This window comes from Centruroides sculpturatus, unplaced genomic scaffold, assembly GCF_000671375.1.
Source record: "Centruroides sculpturatus isolate CEXI.00-Female unplaced genomic scaffold, Cexi_2.0 scaffold3522, whole genome shotgun sequence".
Lineage (NCBI taxonomy): Eukaryota > Metazoa > Arthropoda > Arachnida > Scorpiones > Buthidae > Centruroides > Centruroides sculpturatus.
The window spans coordinates 1-9858 of record NW_019387626.1 but is presented as its reverse complement, the minus strand read 5'-3'; the positions used below and the strand labels follow the sequence as shown (position 1 = coordinate 9858).

Below are 9858 nucleotides of genomic sequence, written 5' to 3'. Positions count from 1 at the left end.
TATTATTACAAAAAATACTGTATTTGTTATTAAAATTTGATATTCACATTTTGAACTTTTTAAAACCATATATTTATATAAAATACCTTTGTGGCCCATTGAATATACTTAAATTTCTAATTTGGCCTGTTAGGAAAAAAGGTTGAACAAACCTGCTCTAGGTCATACAATTCAATGAAAAGTAGGTGGTTCCTTCAAAAACTCTCAAACATTTTGGATTTTTCATCTGACAATTGAGATGCTCACGGGCAGTGAAATATTTGCGCCATTTATTTCATCTACAAGCTGTAATTTTAAGTCGAACTAAAATTTTTTAAGTTTTAATTTTAAGTTTTTGACTATCACACATACAAGATAACCATAATTGTGCCATTAATTATAAAAATGATCTAAGTCAAAAATAGAAAACCATTAAATTTATTTCAAAAACTATTTGTAAAATTTTACAATTACATAAAAAACAAACCTATTTTGTAAGAGTAATTTTTTATGATAAAAAAATATACTTTAATTTTATTTAATTTTTTCGAATTCAAAAAAAAACCTAACTATTCAATCACCAGCAAAATTATTTCATTAAATTATTGCAACTATTATATATACAGTAAGACCCCACTTAACACGGGATGCATTCTTAGATGGCAAAGTGCTAAACAAAACAGCATTAAATTATGTCATTTTAACAGAGTAAATAGAGATAGCGAAACACTCGAACCAAAAATAAACAAATTTTACTTTAATTTTAGTTATTTTTTATATTAATTTGTANACAAACATATGCGCACACAGCTGCTGGCACTATTTTTGCTAGGCCTAGAGGACTAACTAAGTCTTAGAAATAAGTAGATAATATCAGAACCTATAAAGAAATGTACAGTTTATTTTTTGTGATGAAGGTCCTAACTTTTCTGAAATTCTTGTTCTTTTGCAAAAAGTCGTAAACTTTCATTTGTCGCTTTTTTCTTTCCTTAAGCAAATGTCGGTAGCAGAAGATCGCATCCAAAAAGCCTCGTTTTGCTTTTGCACTCCTTTCAAAATCTGGATCATTCGCTACAATTTGATTAACAATTTTGGTTATTGTTACCAAACTTTTACTAAGAAAATCCGTAGAGAAATTTTTTGGGTTCTTCGTTTTCAGAATCTCTACTTTCCAGTTCTAAATGAATTTCTTGTTCTGTCAGTTCTTGAAGGTCGTTGTTGGTAAGACTTGCACCAGAAACCTGCGGTAACTCCTCAATATCCTGCTCGTCTACATCTCCTAGTCTTGCTGTATCAATTAGGTTGACAATTTGGTCAACCTAACGATACAGCGATAGACTCTTCTCGTTGAGAATTCTTGGATGCGTTCAGCCATAACTTCTTCCACACTTTGTTCGTGCATTTATCAGTTAATTCTTGCCAAGCAAAGCCAATACTGACTGTGGCATCCATGATGTTATATTTTTTCCAAAATTGCACCAAACAAACATAGATTTAAAGAATATACACGTTTTTGCCACCTTTTTCTGATTGGTTCATGTTTGTAAATAATCTTATTAGATATGAATTAATGAAATGCCGCGATAATTTAAATCAGCATAAATTTTTAGCTTCTTTTACGTTTTGAGCAGCCCCGTTACATCGAATCAGCATTAAGCGGGGTCTTACTTTGTGTGTGTATATATATCACATATTTTCATTCCATAAACAAAATTCTAAGTAATAGTTTTGTGGAGAGGTAAAAGAAAAAATGTTCATTGGTTATTTAGAACTACATAAGTAATATTAAGAGTCATAGTATGAGAGATTATAGAAAAATAGTCATCATATGACTACATAAATTTTATCTGATGTCACATCAAAAGTGATAGCATCAACTAGTTTGCACCAGGCTTTACATTTTCTTTACAGCCATAAAATAAGTACAAGTTATCCAACAATTTTAATATTTATTAATGATGACAAAATTTTTTGGGATGCAATTTGAGAAAATTGTAGACCTATAACTTCTCACTGTCATCTGTCTAGCTGTCTTTCCCTAATCTCAAGAATGGAGTTACAGATGAAGGACAAGACCAGATATGGAAATCTTAGGAGGCCCCAATTAACTACATATAAACTTCCAATGCAAACCGAAATCATGTTATTTCAAATCAAAAATTTTCCCCCAAAAGGTATTATATAGATGACTGGCATGACTCTATTCTTAAAGTAAGTGTATGTACAGGGTCAAGCCACTACTAATTTAAGGTGGAGACCATGTGTTTTAAATTAAATTGAAAATATGTTTAAAATTGAAACCTGGAATTGTGACAATGTCACAATAAATAATTGCTCATTATAAATTAAATTAAAAATTCAACAGTAAAACAATTTATTGACTCACTTGAATCATTTCAGCTAACATTTCTACATTTTTAAAAATTGTTAACCAAAATTCTGGGATCCCGTTGATATTTTCTGTAAATAAGAAAACATTTTAATTATCTATTAATTTGAAATATAGTCTATTTTAACAAATATTTTAAAATGAAAATTCAAGTTTCATAATAATTATTAATTTTAAATAGTCAATAAGCCCAATTTTATAAATGTGTGTTTGTGTACCTATGATTTTTTAAGTCATGATTTAAAAATGCAATAATCATCAATACCAACATCAAGTTTAATTAAAAACTTATGATAATTTCTAACTTAAAAAAAATATTTTAAACTAATCTGTACTGTAATTTTTTAATAAATTGGCAACCCATATTTAGTAAATCTTTTATAACACCATGTTAAAAAAAACTCTACAAAAACATGATTTAAAAGAATTTTTATACTATTTAGTATTATCTTCACACCAATGTTAAAGAAAAAAAAATTTAAACTAAAATTAATTTGACAATTGTTTTTTAAAAGTAAAACAAACTGTATAATTATAAAAACTTATATACTATATAGCAAAGTTTTTTAAACACTTATTCTCATTTTTGCTTCTTCATTTATTATCTGCAAAAAGCTACCATCATACTGAGAAAATCTGTACAGGATGTTTCAAAAAAGACAACTCCTCACATCTGGTGAGTCCAACCTGAGATGATAACTTTCTTGCAGATTTTCTGGATGAGCACACTAAACACAGATTCCCATCTTCAAGTTGGCAGTTAACAGTGATGGCTGGTAAGGAGTCAATTCCAACCTATTCTATTTTTGTTTGGGGATTATCTTTAATTTGTTATTCTATTCATTTTGGGGCATTTTATTTCATTAAGGATAGACTGCTGCACCTTACCGAGGCAAAATTCAAATTGACTCACCTTACTACAATGACTGCTGGCAGCAACTTTTGACGTCATCAACCCAAAAATGACATCTCAGGAGAGACTTCCACAGGAAATAAAAAAAAATGATCTCCCACTCCAAATTGTCATTGGAAATGCAATAAAAAATTATAAAACTACTTGTAAAGGAGATGACATGAATTAATAAGACCGATTACTAGAATTAAGGTGTTAACAAGTATTATGTAAATAGGGTCAAGTGAGCATATGCTTGTAAACATCACACCAACCACACTAAGAAAGATGAATTGAAGAACTGAACAAGATGATGCTAAGGATTGAATGAGATTGACAAATGCTTTCCAGTTCCAGTAATGTTTTTTTGGTGACAGACAAATTAGTAAGATTCATTGCGTTTTATATATATATATTTTTTTACATATTTTGCATGTTGGTTTTTGTGGAGATGGTTGTAGCTTAAATCTGTTCCAGTTGCACGTCTGTTAAGTGAAAAGTCCATTATACGAAATGCATTTTCCAATAGAAATACATGTTAAAACATATAATTTGTTCCGAAGCATAAAATAACCGTACTGTACCATAAAAAAAATGAAAATGGAGCAGTCACCAATTATGCCGGGTAGTCAGATGTTGTGAGGAGGAAATGGAGGAACACTTTCTTCACACATTCATACAGACAGACACTTTTCACACATTGCAGCAGGTCTCTTTTTATTGTTTTTTTAATCGGAGTCAGATTCAGGAGAAGCTACTGGAGCTTGCAGGGTCATCCTATGTTTTGGCAGCTGGCTTCTTGGAAAACATGTCCAAGGTGGTCTGTTTCTCTCTCTTCTTCAACACCTGTTGGAAATGATGGGCAAGGGTGTCATTGTAAAGATCATTGATCCTGTTGGCCTCAGCTCTGTTTGGATAATGAATGTTGGCAAACTGTTAAACCTCTCCCCATTTGACAAGGAAGATTTTGTCAACTTTCACTCCTTCTGATGATTTCTTGCTTTGGTTCAATTGAAATCACCTTTCTGCTTTTTTAGAAGCCACGATTTGCACAACACTTGAATAAATGTAAATACCCTGCACTGAGGCGATGTACGTAATAAACAAGGGAGCAAGCTGAATTCCAACGGGAGCTCTGTATAAGATATACTAATAATATATTCTAATAATACTAATATATTATAAAAATAGCAGATTGCCATTGGCAATGGCAAAAGAGTGGAAATATCATTCGTACTTGTTCACAGAAAGTCCGTTGTGCGTCTCACGTAACTGACAAATGGAAAGTCTGTTGTTCGCAGCCAGTCCATTGCTCGAGTCACATAACGGCCAAACAGAAAGTCCATTGTTCACAGCATCCATTATACGAGGTACCACTGTATTTGTTTGGTTTTTGATAAATTATCTTTATTTGCAAGTTATTCTCTAACATTATTTCTTGATTGTACATATTCGGGCTTTTACTAATAAATAGATTTATTTTTGCATTATATATAGTAATTATTTTGGGTTTTGGCATTAATAACCATTTTCCATTATTTTATTGCCCATGCAAAGTCCAGGCCTGGCACTTTCAAACCCTTTGTTTATGTAACACACAAACTATTATCTGGGGTTTTGAGTTGATAGATTAAAAATGACATTACAGCAAGCCTGGAATCTTTCAATCATATACAGACTCGGGCATGAAATTTATCAATCAAATAAAATAATATCAATTTGTTGAGAACTGTAAACCGAGAAAACTTCAATGTAAACTCCTCTCACACAAAATAAGTCTCGACAATAAATATACATGTGTCTTTAGAAAATGACATAACTGATACAACACAAACAAATGATTGCTTAAGTTAGACTATTGTATGACAAGGTCATTTTCATCAGAGACTGTTAATGTCAAGTACAATGTCACTACACAACTAACATTATGGCATAAAATGCACATAAGTTTGCTTTCTTTTCTTTTAGGGTTGCATCCTTTTTGAAAACATCCTGTAAATGAAGTTTGTATCTGTTTATAAGTGCTTGGATTAGTTAAATTGATAGGTAATTGTTAAAAAACTAACTATGCAATTATTATGACATCATTTTAGGTTTTTTAATAATTACATATCAATTTAATTATTCCAAGTATTTCCTAGAATACAGAAAAAGTTTACTTCTAAAAAATTTGATGAAAACTAATCTATTCTAATTTGAATTAAATCTTATCAATTAGCTTATCCAGAATTCAAATAATAAAACTAATAATTAAACTATTTACACAGCATTAAATATTTAAATACCATTTTCATCTTTTCCTTCATTAATTTCATCAGCTTTATCTTCCAAAGCAGTCTTCTTTTTCATGTCATCCTATCGAAATAAATTAACATTAAAAAGGTATAATCACATAATTTACATATACAGTATAACTAAACTGGCCATTTTGTATCAAAGAGTACAGTCTTTTATAGAGGAATTTAACGACATTTTTTAAGAACATCTGATGAATAATGATTGTCTACTTATCTGCACCACTACTTAAGGTAACATCATCATCAAGACTGGAGAAACAATTTTAAGAATAAATAAAGACAATTGTTAATTGATCATCTATTTGAGTTCATGTTTAACCATTAACATTTTAACAACCGACAAAGAACTCCCAAGACTGATAAGTTGAAAGTAGTTGTGATTGGAGGATTTCCTTAGATTAGCTAACTACTTTAAAAATGTTTAATTTTAAAAGAATATCAATGTGCATATTTTTAATTCTGTTCATAAAAAGTCATCTTTTGCAGAAGCAGTCTCATTGCAGAGGTAGTTAAAACCAGAAGTTTTACTCTATTCAGATTTATTAAATAATACTTTCAGCTGCATTTAAATTTTTTTTTGCTTTTAATCAACAATTTAATCAATAAATATATTTTATGATGATATACATACTGTGTACATTATCTTAAATTTTTTCCCAATCTAGAAAAATCACCATATTTTCAATTTCATCAGTATTTCTATTCCAAGAACAATTTTCACAAAACATGAGACCAATAATCATAATTCTGTTTACAGAACAATTTGAACTAAAACAGTTCATTTGGCACATGAAGCTGTAAAAAATAGAACTGTTTTTCAATCTCATTTTTCCAGCTGTTATAGAATATAATATAGGAAATGTATGGTTATTGGCCAAATTCCAATCTATCATTTTTTGCATTTCAACATCTTGTCACTCAAAGAGTCTAAGAATGTTTAATTAAAAAACTGCTACATAATAAACACATGCAATTTTATATGTATATACAGACACACACACAAATCTATGTGCAAGCATGCATCTATTTTGCATTATATCTCAGAACTGGATGAACAAAAACTTTTGAAACTTAGCAGGGTTATTTCTATATAAGGGGTATTGATGCTATTAAATTTTGGTGGTTAAAGGCCAAGAGGATGGAAAGATGTGGGTTAAAATTCTCAGTATTAGCATTTACAATTTTCAAAACACATTATTACCCTCAAAATTAAGCCTTTTGCCTTATAATAATAATAATAAAGTTTTTAAACTCTCTCAACACATGGTGGTTCAAACAATTTTAACTTTGTGCTAATGTGTCTTAATGTTTAAAAAAAACATTAAAACACATTAAAGAAATCTCAATTTAATAAAATTACCCCTTTTAAGCTTTGTTGTTATTTAAATTCCAATGAACCCTTTAACCTCCAGTTTGAGTGCTGGAAAAGTGGAGCAAGCAGCTTTGGCAGCTTTTAATTTTTTTAAAGCTATTATTGCTTTTATAAAGTAACCAAAAGATTTAAGTTTGATCTATTGAAGTGGAAGAATTGAATTTTTATGAAATTAGTACTGAGACATGGACAAGATTCCAATGAGAGCACTACATTTCTGTATCTTTAAACATGAAAACATTTATCATCAATATTTTGTTAAATTATGGCTAAACTGATAATGAAACTTACACAAAGATCATCTTCATCTTTTTCTGTATCAGAAGGAAAATCACACTCATCATCTGTGGGTTCAACAGCTGCTGATGTAATCTGACTCCTCTAAAAATTTTGAAAAATTAAAAGTTAATATTAAATAAATTTAATGCATACTAATAAACTGCATTTATCATGACTTTTTACAGTAACTATCACAATCAAAATTCTCCCCTATTATCAAAAACCAAAGGAATATATATGAATGGTCCTTATCATTTACCACAAATTCACACATTTCAGAAAAACTGCTGAAATCCAATTAGTTACCTGTTACCAGTTAGTTTCCTGTAGTCACTTTAGTAATTCCTGAAATGATTAGTATAAGGAGGCACAATGAATTTAGATTGGTGTATTGATTTTTATCAAAATCTCAATCTTACATTTACAACAAAAATGTTTTCTGTAATTAAAAACGAATCAAATCAAAATTTTTTAAATCGATAAAATTGAAGTATTATGTTCATATTAATGATGGGACAATTAATTGAAATTGGAAAAGTAGGAAATTTTCCAGTAATTGGAACTGAGAAAATCTCATCACGATTTCAGATTCTTAAAATCGATTCTTCCACATTTAATAAGAAAATTTTTGTTCCAGTTGAAGATTAAAAATTTTTAATTATGACATTAACAATTAAGTATTACTTTATTAGAAATTTCACATTGACAAAGCAGAGTTTTCAACATCTCAAGCATGAGGTGATGTCTGTCATGGTGGACTTTTCTTTTGTGTAGTCAAAGCAATGAGAAATTGCACTTGGCCAGTACTAACTGTTCCTATTTTATGGGAGATGTTACATAAAATTATTTTTAATATTCAGTAAGGTTTACTTATAATGATAAAATGACTCATTATATCTAAAATGTTTTTATGATTTACAGATAATTTTGTAGTACATTAAATTTTCAAATGCAATATGCGTGATTCTAAGTAAAAATAGTTGTTTGCACTAAGATTATCGCCATTTTCAGTTTTAAAAATTTCATTTGATTCTTCCTTTCCTAGAAAAAAGTTCATGCAATCGTAATTTAGGAAAACACGGCTCAAGTAATTGAATTCAGAACTTGGTTAACTTGTGATGATAATGATATTTATTCAGCTCATTCCAAACCTCATTTAGTGTTAAATACAATGGAATTAAAACATTTATAGGGCATGCAAGAAGCATGAAAAAAGAAGTGCATCTTCTCGTTTACCTTCCCCTCCCCAGTCATCGTATTGGCCAACAAAGCACTTTTCAAAAATGGCAACCCTAGATGACATGATGGGATAGTTCTTTGAGTGTAAGTGAATTAGCCATAATTTCTTTCAGGGTAGTATTGCAATATTAACTTTATCTGAAATAAGATCAAATTTATTTTGTAGTAAACAATAAAAGCATGCATATCCACATATAAATGGAGAATTTTCAGGTTTCTTTTGAAAAACTGATTCTGGATTTTCCAATCATTTTCCATTCTTAAGCTTGATGTCAAGCTTAAGAATGGAATGTAACATGCTCATAATGTAAATCATTAATTTTCCTAAATTAAAATAAACTTTAGGAAGTATTCAAGAGAATCAGAATCAATATTTTTCAGCAAAATCTGAATTGTGACAAATTTTGGTATTGTCCCATCACTAGTTCATATTTAGATATTATTGTATTGGCAAGAAAGCATCTCAAAAAGCAACAGGCATTCAAAAACCAATCACTTATTTACCACTGTATCTAGCATTTTATCTTATGCATATTACATCAATATTTTAATACAGGTATCCCTCATATAACACTGTTTCACTCTAACACAGTTTGAAAATTGGGGGATATTCCCCCATATAACACAACTTCTGGTTCTAATCTAACATGGTTTTAGAAATCCTGTGCATAAAATTTCATAATTTTTAAGTGTAAACTTCATTATTCAATATTTTTTTTATTCAAGTAAACACACACACACACATTATCTCAAACTTGCCCATGGATTTTAGAATATTGAAATTTTCAAATTTTGTGCTTTTCATCAGGTTTACTTTAATGAAATCTGATAGGACAAGAAAGTAAAAAAAATTGTGATAACTTTCCTATCAACCAGGTATAGTAGTTGTTGCTTTCAGACTTTAGCCCTTACGACGGTCATTGTGTTTTCCTTCTTTAAATTAATCTTTGTATTTAGTAAAGTTTATTTAAACATTTTTAGATAAATGTTATTAAACCATAGGTATTGCTTATATATGAATGAACTAATCATTTGTAAATATAATAAATGAAATACAACAGTATCCCAGTACTTGAACAATTCAGTGTTTGAACACAAAAAGTTGCTTGGCACTCAACTGAACAAATTCAATCCTCAAACAAATTTTCAATTATTAACATTTTTATTGTCATCCATAAAAATTTTTAATGATAAAAATAAAAAATACAAAAATGTTGCTGATACTTCTGATTGAGATCAACAAAAAAGCTGAGATAATAGTACTTTATAAAAAGAAAACATCCTCATTTAACTAAAATAATTAATGCATCATAAAATATTTTAAATTGTGATTATTAATTATGAATTGAAAATACAGTAGAGCGTCGTTTATCCGAAAGCTGGTTATCCGAAACGTCCGTTATCCGAAAGC

At 29.4% G+C, this 9858-nt stretch overlaps 1 long non-coding RNA gene across 1 annotated transcript; it reads right to left on the bottom strand.

Moving 5' to 3' along the window:
* Positions 1-2373: 2373 nt before the first annotated feature.
* Positions 2374-7331, bottom strand: LOC111616538. The gene is made up of 3 exons (XR_002755267.1): positions 7221-7331; positions 5546-5615; positions 2374-2439 (listed from the first exon to the last, which is right to left on the bottom strand). It is a non-coding gene; the product is annotated as an uncharacterized LOC111616538 (long non-coding RNA).
* Between the last annotated feature and the right edge of the window lie 2527 nt (positions 7332-9858).